Source organism: Oncorhynchus mykiss, chromosome 16 (assembly GCF_013265735.2).
Source record: "Oncorhynchus mykiss isolate Arlee chromosome 16, USDA_OmykA_1.1, whole genome shotgun sequence".
NCBI lineage: Eukaryota > Metazoa > Chordata > Actinopteri > Salmoniformes > Salmonidae > Oncorhynchus > Oncorhynchus mykiss.
Window position 1 is genome coordinate 55,247,193 of NC_048580.1, and position 18,187 is coordinate 55,265,379.

Genomic DNA, 18,187 nt, shown 5'->3' on the forward strand with positions numbered 1-18,187 from the left:
TTTGGAAATTGCTCAGAAGGATGAACTAGACTTGTGGAGGTATACCATTTTGTTTCGGAGGTCTTGGATGATTTCTTTTCCTTTCTTTCTTTTTGTGAGTTATTTGCGTTGAAAAGATGTGACTTAAACTCAGTATGTCATATCCCTGTAAAAGATGTGACTTAAACTCAGTATGTCATATCCCTGTAAAAGATGGGACTTAAACTCAGTATGTCATATCCCTGTAAAAGATGTGATCACATATATTGGTATTAAAGTTAACAAAGACCAGAAAGAAAGGACCAGTTTAAGCTTCTCTCCTATTGTAGAGAAAATTAGAAAGAGATTTAACTCCTGGTTATTAAGAGATGTTTCTTTATCTGGACTTGTACTAATCTAAAGGTTTGTCCAGATTAGTTTATTGCCTTGCCTTGGATGTTCCTCTGTCAGTAACTAATATGGTTGATACTAAATGATTTAACTTCATATGGAGGAATACACCTCATTATTTAAGAAAAGCGGCAATACGTAGCACCCAACGCGAGGGAGGGTTGAATGCTCTGGATTTTAACACCTCTAATATAATCTTCAAGATCAAATGGATACAAAAGTATTTAAGAAATATGGATTGCATTTGGAATATAATCCCTAATTTAATATTCCAACCGATTGGTGGTTTTACTCAAATGCAACATTTATGTGGGTAAGATCCCTATTAAGCTTTCTGACCGTCATAAAGAAGTACTTCTAGCTTGGAACCTCATACACAAACATCATTTCCCCCACATAGATATACTGGAATAACAAATACAGAAAATACAAAAACAAGTCTTTTTTTCCAGAACTGGTTTGACAACAGCATTTTCTGGGTTAAACAACTATTGAATAATGATGGACAACTATATGATTATCCAGAATTCATGAGAACACACAATGTTATATTCACTCCCGAGGAGTATCAAATTGTTGTTAGAGCTGTCCCTAAAGGTGCTATTCTTCTTTTAGGAGAATATAACAGTACTCCAAGTGCAACTGTTGAGGATTTTGTATTCTCAATTCAGTTAGAAAGAATTGACATGTAAATGTAATAGCATGTATATAAGAAAACTATGTCAAGATATTACCATGTCAGAATATATTGGAGTGAGTTTGAAGATTTTAAAAGAAACCCCTGTTAATGTTAATTTGAAAGACTCTGATATTATGTTTTATTTTGATCCAAATGATATGGACCCTGAATTAACTTCATTGTTCATTTGTTTATTTTTTATGGAAGATTCTTTATCCATAAAAGGAAGTGGGCGGAGAACAAACCCCTCTTCACGTTCTTTATTTCAAAATGATCAGGAAGTGTAAAAACAAAAAAGCAATACGTACCATCAAACTTTTTGACAAATTGAACATGTGTCTCGATATGTAATACTCTGTCTGTTAGGTTTATGTACTCTTCTTTGTATGTTTCTGGTTTTGTATTTGTTTTGTTCATAATAAAAAATAATGATAAAAAAATATGTTTAAAAAAAGAATCCAGACATTAAAGAAAATCCAGACATGAAAGATTGCTGTGAAAGAAACAAAGTGTTGTAGACAAGACAAAAACGTCAACACATGAGACATAAAGTAAGTTTTCCATGCAATTTGTTTAGCTTTTTTGTATACATGAATTCTGCTGGACGATTTAGCATAAGTAGTATTTGCCAGCTAGAGTAGCTAGCTAACGTTAGCTTCTCTGGCATTTTTGTTAGGTCTACCAACTAGCTAGCTAGCTATCTAGCTAATTACCATCTACAGAATTACATTGTAATGAGGACCACTTCAAAGGAAGCGTTAGTCTCTAGTCTTATTGTACTGGGATCTGGTTCAGTGTGTTGTTACTGTACTCCCTACCCCTCGGTCTATTGGCTTCACCATGTCTCTGCTGTGCAAACTGGCTTAAGTATTGTTTTTCATGTTAATCCTTTTGTTGTGGAATTTGCTAACAGAAAGCTTTTCAATGCATTTGTTTGTTGTTCCAGTATAAGTTCTTATTAACAGAAACACAAATACCTAAACTATGCACACATCTAATATAATGCACATGTAGGTAAACAAACACAGATATAATACTATCAATAAATGTGCCTGTTCTCTATTTTCATTTCTGATCTAAAGGCCTCTCTCTTCACAGATCTAAAGCACATACCCTCCCCACAAACACATGCACACTAACACTTACACACAACTCAAAAGGGCCCTTCGTCCCCTCCTCTCCCTCACTATGGGGTTCACCTTCAGAGAGTCTATCTCTGCTGGCTGCAGCTGGGTAGACTAAGCCCTCTACTGCTGCTTTGGCTTACACTGAAATAAATGGGTGTCTCGGTGTGTGTGTGTGTGTGTGTGTGTGTGTGTGTGTCTGACTGTGACAGAGAGAGGGCGATGTAGAGAGTGATAGAGAAGGAGGAGTGGGGGTGGTGCTTTATCAGGAGGAAAAGCCAAATTAAAAATGTGGAATGATCCCTCCTCCTGGGACAGGTTCAATTAGCAGGCTAGATGGCTGGGAGAGAAGCTGGGAGACTGGGAGGATGGGCTAAAAGCCATAGCCTGGCCACATCCATTCTGCACCAGCATCACCCTATACACACATGCATTTGGCAGTCATACACACTAGAGCCGGGACGATACCAATATCGTTATATTTTTTCCATGTCAAAAATGAAAACACGAAGGAAACCAAACTCTTTAGGCCTTTCAAAAACTGCTGTATGTAAAATATAGAGTGTTATAATTTGGAAAATAAATAAATGCGACTCTGGACGAAAACATAATGATGTTTGTTTCCAACATTAAGTCTGTTTTCCACGATACTAACGAGTATCACAATACTGGTATTGTCCCGGCCCTAACACACATATACACATACACACGCGTGTGCACACACACCCACCCTACACATAAGGACACACACACACACACACGCTACACATATAGACACACACACACACACACACCCTACACATATAGACACACACACATACCCTACACGTATAGACACACCCTACACATATAGACACACCCACCCTACACATATAGACACACCCTACACATATAGACACACCCTACACATATAGACACACCCACCCTACACATAGACACACACACCCTACACATACAGTATAGACACACACACACAAACACACAAAATCACAGATCACACCCCATACTGCATGGTTGCAGGTTGATTAGGTCTGGCTAATAACTTAAGCACCAGAAGGTGTGTAGGCATCAGGAAGGGTGAATAGGGGAGTGAGAGAGTGGAGTGCGGGGAGAGCTAGCGACCGAGGTCAGAAGGGTGAGAGGTGAAATAAGGGGTAGGGGAGAAGGATGGGGGTGAGAGATAGTGAGGAGGATTAAGTGGCAATGGGGTAGAAAGGGATGGAGGGATGGAGGGAGGAAGGGAGGAAGGGTGGGTAAACAGCGGTGAGTGAGAACACAGGTGGTGAAAGGAGGAGAGGAATAGGGGAGGAGGGAGGATCACATTAATGGAAGAGATCTGCTCTGCTCCCCTTTTAATTTCTTCTATTCCCCCTCCTCTAACCTGCTGATTTCTCTTCTCATACTCTCAGCTCTTCTCTCCCTCTCTCTTTCCATCTTTATCCTCCTCTCTTATTCCTACATCACCCTCCCCTCCTCTTTCCCCTTATCCTCTCCCCTCCACTCCTCTCTCTTCATGGAGTTCTGTTATTGATGGCTAGGTGCAGTTAAGGGCTTTGACTTGAATATGAATCTTGTATCCCAACAGCTGTAACTTTGACTGGCACTGCCACAACAGGATGAGAAGGAGATGGGAGAGGACTGGGGGGAATAACATGCTTTATACAATATATCCATCCTGTGGCCTGAATGAGGGTGAATGGGCTTTTCCTATCCTAAACTAGCCTGACAGAGAGGTGTGAGTATAGCGAGGGGAAAATATTTAACTGCATAGTGTGATGCTCACTGAATGGAATACCAGACGTGCCGCAAGAGCCTGGATTCATTTCCTCTCTACGTTGACTGAGAGGTTTACTGGGAGTTGTCACACACCAAACTGTAAAGATGCTGCAGTTGCACACAAAAACACTCCTGCAGCTCTGTGGTAGGCCCTGTGTGTGTGTGTGTGTGTGTGTGTGTGTGTGTGTGTGTGTGTGTGTGTGTGTGTGTGTGTGTGTGTGTGTGTGTGTGTGTGTGTGTGTGTGTGTGTGTGTGTGTGTGTGTGTGTGTGTGTCATCTCGGCCGCCGGTGGCACCAGAGTGTGACAGGTGAGGAGTGACAGGTAAGGGGCGCTGTACTGCACTCAGCAGCGTATCAGCAGGCCTGGCTGTCTCGTTATCAGGCAGGCACCCGGCAGAACAGCCAAATCCCCTCTCTAAGCCCCCGAGGCAGGCGAACGCTCCCTTTACCTCAGCTCTGAGGGGCCGATGGGGGGAGGAGAAGAGGGGGAGAGACTCGTTATTTTCTCATCTCCTATTGTAAAGCTATCTAATTCTCCTCTCCTTCACCTCTGGCTTTTTCTCCATAGTGGAGGTGATGGATTCTCACCTGCAGCCTGAACCCCAAATGCGCACACACGTCACACACACACGTCACACGTCACACACACACACACACACACACACACACACACACACACACACACACACACACACACACACACACACACACACACACACACACACACACACACACACACACACACACTGCACACAAATTCTGCCACATGCTGTATATGTAGACACATATGCCAGGGTACAAACACACACATACGGCTCTGCACATTAAGGCAAATATAAGGAGAAGCAGAGGTAGAGAGAGGAGGACGCATTAGTGTGTCCAAGACAAGCAGGGAATGAGGCTTCAGCTTGCCAAAGAGCTTCTGATCCACCCACCCATACTCTCCACACTGTTTAGTCCATGTCACAGTCACTCCCCTCCCTCTCGCACTGAGCCCGCAGCACGGGATCGGCTGCTATGACTGATATACATCTGAAGGAGAGAGAAAGGTCAGGTGGACTTCCTTGTTGTTTGGTACACTGCTAGTACACTGTTCTGAACTGCTTTTACCCTAAAGCTTCTGATGCTGAACTGAGATTGGCCCTTCTAGCCTCTGTTTCAACCCTGGTTCAGTGTATCGTTGTCATGTTATCTGTACCTGATGACGCTAACTGATCTAGTCAGGCTATTCAATCCCACATGGTTGCACTGTGATCTTATATAACTAGAGGATCAGGAGCTTTTCCTGGTCAGAACACTCCTGACCACACTGTACCTACTGTATGAGGCTCTGTGTTTCTATAAACAGTCTTCCTTTGCCAAGTTGTTCCTGGTCAGAACACTCCTGACCACACTGTACCTACTGTATGAGGCTCTATGTTTCTATAAACAGTCTTCCTTTGCCAAGTTGTTCCTGGTCAGAACACTCCTGACCTCACTGTACCTACTGTATGAGGCTCTGTGTTTCTATAAACAGTCTTCCTTTGCCAAGTTGTTCCTGGTCAGAACACTCCTGACCTCACTGTACCTACTGTATGAGGCTCTGTGTTTATATAAACAGTCTTCCTTTGCCAAGTTGTTCCTGGTCAGAACACTCCTGACCACACTGTACCTACTGTATGAGGCTCTGTGTTTCTATAAACAGTCTTCCTTTGCCAAGTTGTTCCTGGTCAGAACACTCCTGACCTCACTGTACCTACTGTATGAGGCTCTTTGTTTATATAAACAGTCTTCCTTTGCCAAGTTGTTCCCTAAAACCATTTCTCTCAAACCGTTCTTCCTCCTTTACAGATTAATTCAAGGGAAAACATAAGGGGCAAGTGATCATTACCAGGGATCATTAACAGTGTACCATTACCAGGGATCATTAACAGTGTATCATTAACAGTGTATCATTACCAGGGATCATTAACAGTGTATCATTACCAGGGATCATTAACAGTGTATCATTACCAGGGATCATTAGCAGTGTATCATTACCAGGGATCATTAGCAGTGTATCATTACCAGGGATCATTAACAGTGTATCATTACCAGGGATCATTAACAGTGTATCATTACCAGGGATCATTAGCAGTGTATCATTACCAGGGATCATTAACAGTGTATCATTACCAGGGATCATTAACAGTGTATCATTACCAGGGATCATTAACAGTGTATCATTACCAGGGATCATTAACAGTGTATCATTACCAGGGATCATTAGCAGTGTATCATTACCAGGGATCATTAACAGTGTATCATTACCAGGGATCATTAACAGTGTATCATTACCAGGGATCATTAACAGTGTATCATTACCAGGGATCATTAACAGTGTATCATTACCAGGGATCATTAGCAGTGTATCATTACCAGGGATCATTAGCAGTGTAAATCAAATGATGAAGCATCTGATTTAGTTTTGCAGTGAGTATCATATCAAATGCCTGTACTGTTACATTTATTCAACTGGATTGAAAATAAAAATACATCTGATAAAATGTTGATGATGACAGCATTTAGCTTTTTATGTGAATGACAGAACAACTTGTCTCCTCTTTAGACCCTCCAGCTGCAGCAAACAAGTCAATATTTCAAAAGATCAGCAAGCATCCATTAAATATTTCAAACAAAGAAAACTGGCATTGCTACTGTATGTCTTTCTTCCTCTCTGTCTGTTTTTCATTCTCTCTATTTTTCTCCCACTTCCTCTCTCTATTTTTCTCCCTATTCCACTCTCTCTATTTTTCTCCCACTTCCTCTCTCTATTTTTCTCCCTATTCCACTCTCTCTATTTTTCTCCCTATTTCACTCTCTCTATTTTTCTCCCTATTCCACTCTCTCTATTTTTCTCCCTATTCCACTCTCTATTTTTCTACATCTCCCTCCCTCCCTCCCTGTGATGTGTAACATTCCCGTCCAGCCCAAAGCACACAGACACAGAGTCTCACCACACCGCCAAAGTCACCGCCGCTTTGTAGCCCAGCCTCTGGCCTGCACTCACCACAAGGAGTGAGTGAGTGAGTGAGTGAGAGAGAGAGAAGCAGAGAAATAGACTGACTAGAACCACAGATGTCTACAGTAGAGCACTCCATAGAGACTCAGACACAGTCATACTGTTAAGCTGAGATGCTCAGGAGCGTTCAGTATCCAGGGGGAGATGGGGTCTTTGAGTAACACACTGGGTTAAAAGGCTGAAGCTACCAAGGATTATTGGAGATGACAGACACAGACACACAGATAAAATACAATATTGGTTTCAGATATTAGCTGCCTGTATGAGGGAGACTCTCAATGTAATCTGCACTTCTTTAGAGAAAGGAGAGAAAGAGACAAAGAAAGAGAGGAATAAACTCCCTTCGTTAAAATTAGCCATTTACAAAACGTGCAGAAAGGAGATAAAAGCCAGAGCTAAATTAGATGAAAGTGCAGAAGTGACCGTGTGGAAGATGGGGAGGGATGGAGGGAGAGAGAGAGAGTTGGGCTGTATGGGATTTCAGGTGTAAAGAGAGAGAATCCTCTTTTGTCCCGCTGGTCAATATTAGGAAAAATCATCTGAACAGGCAAATGGAAATATGTACTAAATATGCTTACTTTTACTTCAAACTGACACTCTAGCACAAGCACTGGCTTTTCAGAGAACTGTTGTGAGAAATGTTGAATCTCCAACTGAAAAAGGACCACTTTCTCACACTTTCCAACTGAAAAACACCACTAGGCTGTGAGCAAGGCAAACATGAACCTTTAACTCCACTACAACAACACTGACCAGTTCACTCACACAAACACAACCACACTGACAAACACTCTGCTCCCAAACTACTGTTTAAAAAACAGACACATGATAAACACACCCCAATAACAACCACTGGGAAATAAGGAAAGGAATGTCTTACTCTGTGTGTTCCTGGTACTGTAGCGCTCCTAGGTCCGTGTCTCTTTGTCTGTGACAGGTGCCATGGTGGAGCAGTAGAGTCCAGAGTAAGGAAAGGTAGTCTCTCTCTCTCTCTCGGCTGTAGAAAAGGGGAATACATTCATGGAGTGGGACAGAGCATAGTAGTTCTCTCACACTCTTTCCCTCTGCCTTTTGGTTCTTTCTTTGACTGATATACTTTATCACTCTCCCACTGCTCAACGGCTCTCTCCCTCTCCTTCTCCCTCTCTCTCTCTCTCTCTCACACACACACACACACACACACACACACACACACACACACACACACACACACACACACACACACACACACACACACACCCTCCTCCTTCTTTTGAAGCCACTCCCTCTGTAATGGTCCAAAGGTAAAGTCCTTCCCTCCCTCTCCTCTCTTATTCCTTCTCTCTCATTCCCTCTCTCTCCTCTCCTCTTTCATTCCCTCTCTCTCCCTCTCTCTCCTCTCGTTCCCTCTCTCTCTTCTCCTCTCCCACCCCCCAAGTCCCACATGTTTTGTTATTACAGCTGGCTCTTTGACTTCTCTCTGTGTCTGCTCAGTGGTGTGATCTCTACGTGGCTCTACGTGTGTTGTAGCTTCACTTTCATTTGACTGGTTCTGAGAGTGGGAACTATTTTGGCTAGCTATGGCTCTTGGGTTGGGCTGATGCTGAGGGTCAGGGTAAGGGTTAAGTATGTGGCTGACACTGGGTTGTAGTCTACAGTAGGTTGAGAGTCTGGATCTGGGTCTCACTTAAAGTATTTAAAGAGGTTAATCATTAACCCGGTTGTTCACAACCGATTTGGAGCCACAGCAACATATTAACCACACACACACACACACACATACACACACACACACACACATACAGAAAATAACACGCACATATATCAAATGTAAATAGCTGAAAACAAACAGTGACACCATATTGTTGAGAAAAGGCACACACACTATACTCTCATTTACCATTTCTGAGACATAGGGGTGTGGCAGAACATCAGTTGCAAGCCAATCTGACACATACACACACATCTGCTGCAGGGTCGTACACACACTGTGGACAGGCTGTCATCTCACTGGCACCGTGCAGACGTCCATCTCTAGAGGGTGTGGAAGGGAACTAGTCAGTAATGCCAGTCAGCAGCACTCATTATTACACACACACACACACACACACACACATGGTCCTTGGAAGAGAGGCTACACATCGAATGCTAATCATAGAATATTGAACAAGGAAAAACAGTGGCCTTGAACATGAGACACACAATCAATGATCACATTCATATATCGACATCAGTCTCTCTGCCATCTAGCAGATGCTTGGACCAGCAGGTGTTTGTGTGTGTGTGTGTGTGTGTGTGTGTGTGTGTGTGTGTGTGTGTGTGTGTGTGTGTGTGTGTGTGTGTGTGTGTGTGTGTGTGTGTGTGTGTGTGTGTGTGTGTGTGTGTGTGTGTGTGTGTGGTCAAAGTAGGTCTATGATATCCGACACCAGACTCGGGGCAGATAAACTGTCAGGATTACTCTGATGTCACAACGCGGACGTATGCGTGTGAAAAGGTCATGGTACTGTTGTCATCAACACAATCACAGGTATAACATAAGCAGAGCCACAGCACCTGGCCCACATTGTCCATTGTGACCACACACACAAACACAGCCATCATTGCCTACATTGTTTTTTAGTACAGCTAATTGTAGTGTGGGATTCATATTCTACTTTTTCCTACAGATTTTGTGGATTATGCTAAATTTCTCTGAATGGATTTGTGAGGTATTTTGTGTATGCCGTGCCGTGACTGTTAATTGTTGTTAGATTTATTTAGTCCTACTATGGTCTGTGTTCCAGATGCTCCCCATACCAGGAACAAGCCGTATGTCTTTAGTCCAGCCATACCCCCATGTTCTCTCACTACTCCAGCACACTATGACCTTAGAACAAAGAAGCCAGTCTCAACCGACACCCTCCCTCCTTCCATCTCACTCAACCACCTTTCCTCTCCCTCCCTCCCTCCCTCCCTCTCTTCCTCCCTCTCTCTCTCTCTCCCTCCCTCTCTCCCTCCCTCCCTCCCTCCCTCCCTCTCTCCCTCCCTCGCTCTCTCGCTCTCTTGTTCTCTCTCTCTCTCTCTCTCCCTCCCTCTGTCCCTCCCTCTCTCTCGCTCTCTATTTACGCATGGCCTCTATACCCAAACCTCTCCATCTAGCATGCCGTCGTCAACTATAAAGTCTGTCTGTCTGTCTGTCTGTCTGTCTGTCTGTCTGACACACTGCTACTCCTAGAAAGACCTTTCTGTCCTTAATTCTGCATCGCAGTGGCTTACCCTACCCTCTCTCTCCACCTCTTACACACACTATACAATGGCTTACCCTACCCTCTCTCTCCACCTCTTACACACACACTATACAATGTCTTACCCTACCCTCTCTCTCCACCTCTTACACACACTATACAATGGCTTACCCTACCCTCTCTCTCCACCTCTTACACACACACTATACAATGGCTTACCCTACCCTCTCTCTCCACCTCTTACACACACACTATACAATGTCTTACCCTACCCTCTCTCTCCACCTCTTACACATACTATACAATGGCTTACCCTACCCTCTCTCTCCACCTCTTACACACACTATACGTGGACACACACACACACACAAAAAGACAGTGGTTCATTCAAGAACACCACAGATTTGAGTGCATACGCGCACGCGTATACACACACACACACACACACATACAAAAAGACAGTGGTTCATTCAAGAACACCACATTTTCACACACTGGTACATTATAGACTCCCAGACACATGTATGCATTCAGATGAAATATACAAAGGTCCCAGATAAACTTGCCCTCTTTCTGACACTGAATTTATTGAGTGAGGGTCTATTGGAAGAGGTACAGAGAGGACAGTCTCACACTGAATATCTGCCCCATACCATCCCACTTCCCAAGCAGTGTATGAAAAATACATAGCTATTTTCCCTATTTATTTCGGTTTACATGTTTATACCTAACATTTACCCTCTTTCCCCCCACACAGACAACCATCTACGCATGGAACCTTTCTCTAAACTCAAAGAGCACACTCTCCTCTCCAGGACGCATGTTTGCCTCCTATATATGAATATTTAACATCTGAACATAAAAAGGCTTGTATTTTACACTTCAAAGACTACCCTGGGCATGTTTCCCCGTCTCTCCCTTACAGGCCCAGGCCTGGTCAGTGAGAAGCAGAGAGAGGAGCCGCATAAGAATCTAAGATACAACTTTACATTAAAGATTAATGTGGTGACCATGGAGGAGAGGATAGACAGATTTACTCTCTACAACTCACCTCCATTTCCCTCCAAAACATTCACAGTGATAATATCCCAACTACTCCAACAGAATGCTACAGAACGAACAATAACCTTATAGCTACGGACGGTGGGAGACATGTTTGTGGTTGCTAAGAGAAGAAGGTTGTGTCCTAAATGGTACCAAAACAAACGGGTGGCTAGGAAACCCTTTACATTCCTACATTTGAGCCAACCACGGACCAAGCCAGGCGGTCCAGATCATTCTCTGGGAGATGGAAAACACAATGATCTGGGAAGGGGGTTGGGGGGTGTTCCCAGTGCTGTGGACTGGGCGATGCTCCCAGGATGAGGCTGGGGGGCTGTCCAAGAGGCGGATCCAGGAGTGACAGGCAGGCACCCGGACCAGGAATCAGCCAGACCAGGGTGTATCACTCCAACTCCCTCCATCCCTCCCTCCCTTGCCTGTTGAGCTGCTATACTGATATACTCCTATCCACTCCTCCGCTCTCTGTTTACGATCCTCTCTTCCCTTCTACACTGTCCTCCCAACACCACCACTATCACAACCCTGACTCCCACACCTCTTCATTTTTTAACATTTATTTCACCTTTATTTAACCAGATAGGCCAGTTGAGAACAAATTCTCACTTACAATTGAGACCTGGCCAAGATAAAGCAAAGCAGTGCGACAAAAACAACAACACAGAGTTACACATGGAATAAATAAGCGTACAGTCAATAACACAATAGAAAATGTGTATATGTGTATACAGTGTGTGCAAATGAAGTAAGGCGGTAAGGCAAAAATAGGCCATAGTGGTGAAGTAATTACAATTTAGCAAATAACACTGGAGTGATAGATGTGCAGATGAGGATGTGCAAGTATAAATACTGGTGTGTAAAAGAGTAGAAAAAATATAAAAAAATATGGGGATGATGTAGGTAGTTGTTTGGATGGGTTATTTACAGATGGGCTGAGTACAGCTGCAGAGATCGGTAAGCTTCTCTGACAGCCGATGCTTGAATTTAGTGAGGGAGATATAAGTCTCCAACTTTAGTGATTTTTGCAATTTGATCCAGTCATTGGCAGCAGAGAACTGGAAGGAAAGGCGGCCAAAGTAGGTGTTTGCTTAGGGGATGACCAGTAAAATACACCTGCTGGAGCACGTGCTACGGGTGGGTGTTGCTATGGTGACCAGTGAGCTGAGATAAGGCGGAGCTTTACTTAGTAAAGACTTATAGATGACCTGGAGCCAGTGGGTTTGGCGACGAATATGTAGCGAGGACCAGCCAACGAGAGCATACAGGTTGCAATGGTGGGTAGTATATGGGGCTTTGGTGACAAGACGGATGGCACTGTGAACGACTGCATCCAATTTGCTGAATAGAGTGTTGGAGGCTATTTTGTAAATGACATTGCCGAAGTCGAGGATCGGCAGGATAGCCAGTTTTACGAAGGTATGTTTGGCAGGATGAGTGAAGTAGGCTTTGTTGCAAAATAGGAAGCCGATTCTAGATTTCATTTTGGATTAGAGATGCTTAATGTGAGTCAGGACGGAGAGTTTACAGACACCTAGGTATTTGTAGTTGTCCACATATTCAGAACCGTCCAGAGTAGTGATGCTAGGAGGGCGAGCGGGTGAGGGTGCGGGCAACGATCGGTTGAAGAGCATGCATTTAGTTTTATTAGCATTTAAGAGCAGTTGGAGGCCACGGAAGGAGTGTTGTATGGCATTGAAGCTCGTTTGGAGGCTTATTAACACAGTGTCCAAGGAAGGGCCAGATGTATACAGAATGGTGTCGTCTGCATAGAGGTGGATCAAAGAATCACCAGCAACAAAAGCGACATCATTGATGTATACAGAGAAAAGAGTCTGCCCGAGAATTTAACCTTATGGCACCCCCATAGAGACTGCCAGAGGTCCAGACAAAAGGCTCTCTGATTTGACACACTGAACTCTATCTGAGAAGCAGTTAATGAACCAGGCGAGGCAGTCATTAGAGAAACCAAGGCTGTTGGGTCTGCCGATAAGAATGCGGTGATTGACAGAGTCGAAAGCCTTGGCCAGGTGGAACGAAGACGGCTGCACAGTACTCTTTTTTTAATCGATGGTAGTTATGATATCGCGTGGCTGAGGTGCACCCTTGACCAGCTCGGAAACCGGATTGCATAGCGGAGGAGGTACGTTGGGATTCCAGATGGTCCATGATCTGTTTGTTCACTTGGCTTTTGAAGACTTTAGCGGGGGGGTAGGCACCTTGGGACAGTTGCTGCAGGGGGAGCAGCACTGTTGGCCGGGGTTGGGGTAGCAAGGTGGAAAGTGTGGCCAGCCGTGGAGAAATGCTTATTTAAATTTTTGATTACTGTGGATTTATCAGTGGTGACAGTGTTTCTTAGCCTCAGTGCAGTGGGCAGCTGAGAGGAGGTACTCTTATTCTCCATGGACTTTACAGTGTCCCAAATCTTTTTGGAGTAAGTGCTGCAGGATGCAAATTTCTGTTTGAAAAAGCTAGCCTTTGCTCTCCTAACTGATTGTGTATATTGGTTCCTGACTTCCCTGAAAAGTTGCATTTTGCGGGGACTATTCGAAGCTAGTGCAGTGCGCCACAGGATGTTTTTGTGCTGGTCAAGGGCAGTCAAGTCTGGAGACAACCAAGGGCTACATCTGTAGTTCTAATTTTTTTTGACAGTGGAATGCTTATTTAAGATGGTGAGGAAGGCATTTTTAAAGAAAAACCAGGCATCCTCTACTGACGGGATGAGATCAATATCCTTCCAGGATACCCAAGGCCAGGTCGTTTAGAAAGGCAGAAGTGTTTTAGGGAGCAGTGATAAAGTGATAAAGGGTGGACGTTTGACCGCAGACCCAGAACGGACGCAGGCAATGAGGCAGTGATCGCTGAGATTTAGAGGGCAAGTTAGTCAGGATGATATCTATGAGGATGCCCGTGTTTACGGATTTAGGGTTGTACCTGGTAGATTCCTTGATAATTTGTGTGAGATTGAGGGCATCTAGATTAGATTGTAGGACGGCCGGAGATTAAAGCATATCCCAGTTTAGGTCACCTAACAGTACCATCTCTGAAGATAAATGGTGGAAAATCAATTCACATATGGTGTCCAGGGTACAGTTGGGAGCTGGGGGGGCTCTATAACAAGCGGCAACAGTGAGATAATTTTTTCCCATCGTTGTCAGTGATCAGGGTTACCACCGTCATGTCATCTGCAGATTTAATGATGAGCTGTGCTCAGCCACACATTCGTGGGTGATCAGGGAGTACAGGAAGGGACTAAGCACGCAACCCTGAGGGGTCACTGTGCTGAGGGTCAGTGTGGTGGATGTGTTGTTGCATACTCTCACCAACTGGGTGCGGCCCAATTGGAGTGGGTCCAGGGTGTCTGGGATGATGGTGTTTTATTATTTTATTTTATAATTATTAATTTTATATAATACCTTATATTGAATCTAGGTGTTGAATCATAAACTACAGTGCCTTGCGAAAGTATTCGGCCCCCTTGAACTTTGCGACCTTTTGCCACATTTCAGGCTTCAAACATAAAGATATAAAACTGTATTTTTTTGTGAAGAATCAACAACATCAACAACAACATCATCAACAACAAGTGGGACACAATCATGAAGTGGAATGACATTTATTGGATATTTCAAACTTTTTTAACAAATCAAAAACTGAAAAATTGGGCATGCAAAATTATTCAGCCCCCTTAAGTTAATACTTTGTAGCGCCACCTTTTGCTGTGATTACAGTTGTAAGTCGCTTGGGGTATGACTCTATCAGTTTTGCACATCGAGAGACTGACATTTTTTCCCATTCCTCCTTGCAAAACAGCTCGAGCTCAGTGAGATTGGATGGAGAGCATTTGTGAACAGCAGTTTTCAGTTCTTTCCACAGATTCTCGATTGGATTCAGGTCTGGACTTTGACTTGGCCATTCTAACACCTGGATATGTTTATTTTTGAACCATTCCATTGTAGATTTTGCTTTATGTTTTGGATCATTGTCTTGTTGGAAGACAAATCTCCGTCCCAGTCTCAGGTCTTTTGCAGACTCCATCAGGTTTTCTTGCAGAATGGTCCTGTATTTGGCTCCATCCATCTTCCCATCAATTTTAACCATCTTCCCTGTCCCTGCTGAAGAAAAGCAGGCCCAAAACATGATGCTGCCACCACCATGTTTGACAGTGGGGATGGTGTGTTCAGGGTGATGAGCTGTGTTGCTTTTACGCCAAACATAACGTTTTGCATTGTTGCCAAAACGTTCAATTTTGGTTTCATCTGACCAGAGCACCTTCTTCCACATGTTTGGTGTGTCTCCCAGGTGGCGTGTGGCAAACTTTAAACGACACTTTTTATGGATATCTTTAAGAAATGGCTTTCTTCTTGCCACTCTTCCATAAAGGCCAGATTTGTGCAATATACGACTGATTGTTGTCCTATGGACAGAGTCTCCCACCTCAGCTGTAGATCTCTGCAGTTCATCCAGAGTGATCATGGGCCTCTTGGCTGCATCTCTGATCAGTCTTCTCCTTGTATGAGCTGAAAGTTTAGAGGGACGGCCAGGTCTTGGTAGATTTGCAGTGGTCTGATACTCCTTCCATTTCAATATTATCACTTGTACAGTGCTCCTTGGGATGTTTAAAGCTTGGGAAATCTTTTTGAATCCAAATCCGGCTTTAAACTTCTTCACAACAGTATCTCGGACCTGCCTGGTGTGTTCCTTGTTCTTCATGATGCTCTCTGCGCTTTTAACGGACCTCTGAGACTATCACAGTGCAGGTGCATTTATACGGAGACTTGATTACACACAGGTGGATTGTATTTATCATCATTAGTCATTTAGGTCAACATTGGATCATTCAGAGATCCTCACTGAACTTCTGGAGAGAGTTTGCTGCACTGAAAGTAAAGGGGCTGAATAATTTTGCACACCCAATTTTTCAGTTTTTGATTTGTTAAAAAAGTTTGAAATATCCAATAAATGTCGTTCCACTTCATGATTGTGTCCCACATGTTGTTGATTCTTCACAAAAAAAATACAGTTTTATATCTTTATGTTTGAAGCCTGAAATGTGGCAAAAGGTCGCAAAGTTCAAGGGGGCCGAATACTTTCGCAAGGCACTGTATATGCCATGGAATTGGTACATCGAAAGGTCCTCTTTTATATTTTGCATTTGTATGGCGCAGCTGCCAACATTTTTGTCCTCAGATGAAACTGGTATATTTTTCTATTTATGCTAGTTCCTTTCAGCCAATTTGTATCTTTAATACCTGGCAGGCAAACAAGTTCCCTGCCTTCTCTCTTTTACACTTGCCTCCTCCATTTTTGTGGTAGTGCTGCAATCAGTTGGTTGTAAATTTGGATTGAGCAGATATTCCCATATATTTTCCATAACTGCATATGTGACAGGACCCCTCCTTATATATTCATAATAACATTAACAAATATAATATATAATAATATAATATATAATAAATATAATAATCAATAAAGAATGTTTTTTTTATTCATCAGTATATTTGAATTTAACCAGAATATTTGTTATATATTTTCTGGAGGATAAAACTGAAATTGTAACCAGCTTTGTACAATATGGCTTTTTTAAGTACTTTAATGAACATTTATTTTCAATTAGTTTGGAATGAGATGTTGTAATCTGTATGAAGGCAAAAGGGCCATTTATTAACAAAGGATGAGCCTTTCTTAATAATCTACTGGAGACCATTTTTGGGTTGAAGTATAATTTATGTATGAGTGAAGCTTTTAGTGAGAGGTGTAAAAGCTTTAATATTTAACAATTTTACCCCCCCCCCCCAAACTCATATTCATTATAAATAGGCACGTTTAATTTTGTCTGGCTTAGCATTCCAAATAAAATGAAATATTTTTTGCTCATTAGATTTAAAAAACGAGTCATCTGGAGTAGGCAGTGCCGTTAGTAAACAAGTAAACAGTGATAGGACCAAAGAGTTAATCAATGTGATTTTTCCATAAATAGACAAGTATTTACCTCTCCATGGTTGCAGAATCGTATCTATTTGAATACATTTCTATTGAAATTAATTGTGGTAAGTTCATTTATATTTTTTGAAATGTGAAAACCAAGTATGTCTACTTCTCCATCCTCCCATTTTATTGGTAAACTGCAAGTTAGTTTAAACAATGTATTTTTAACGATCCAATACGTAATATGGTACATTTGTCATAGTTAGGTTTTAATCCAGAGAGGCTAGAAAAGTGATCAAGATCGTCAAGGAGACTGTGCAGTGATCCAGATTGTGGACTTAAGAAATAACTTCAGCATCAGCATACATTGACACTTTAGTTTTTATTCCCTGGATTTCTAACCCCTTGATGTTCTTGTTGGATCTAATTTTAATAGCAGCATTTCAATGGCCATAATAAATAGATATGGAGACAATGGACAGCCTTGTTTTACTCCTCTTAAAAGCTCAATCCTTTCTGAGAAGTAACCATTATTTACATCTGGGGTTGCTATACATAACTTTAACCAACTATATAAGAGATTTACCAAAATTAAAGTAATCCAGACATTTAAATATAAATTCTTGTCGTACTTTATCCAACGCATTCGTAAAATCTGCTATGATGACCAGGCCTGGTATCTTCAATGTTTCATAATGTTCAATTGTTTCAAGTAATTGTTGTATTGGTAAAACCGTTTTTATTCTATGTGCTATGCATTTCGCCAGGATTTTCACATGGCAACATTGAAGTGTCCAGTTTTTTTTAAATGGACTGGATCTTTATACTTACCACCTAGATCCTGTTTTAGTAGTAATGAGTACCTGAAAGTCTACCGTTTTTCTCAGAGTAATTAAAGGCATGTGAAAGGCACATGACAGCCCACTTGGAGTTTGCCAAAAGGCACCTGAAGGACTCACCATGAGAAACAAGATTCTCTGGTCTGATGAAACCAAGATAGAACTCTTTGGCC

General features: G+C 42.6%; 1 protein-coding gene across 2 annotated transcripts in view; it reads right to left on the reverse strand.

Moving 5' to 3' along the window:
- The window catches only part of sema3b (sema domain, immunoglobulin domain (Ig), short basic domain, secreted, (semaphorin) 3B), an 88,590-nt gene extending 80,430 nt beyond the window's left edge, over positions 1–8,160 (reverse strand). Inside the window, exon 1 of one of the 2 annotated variants that reach the window (XM_036947325.1) lies at positions 7,869–8,160. The gene's annotated coding sequence lies outside the window, so the exon portion shown is untranslated. The remainder of the gene's footprint in view (positions 1–7,868) is intronic. The other variant, XM_036947323.1, reaches the window with a different exon arrangement.
- Positions 8,161–18,187: the final 10,027 nt, after the last annotated feature.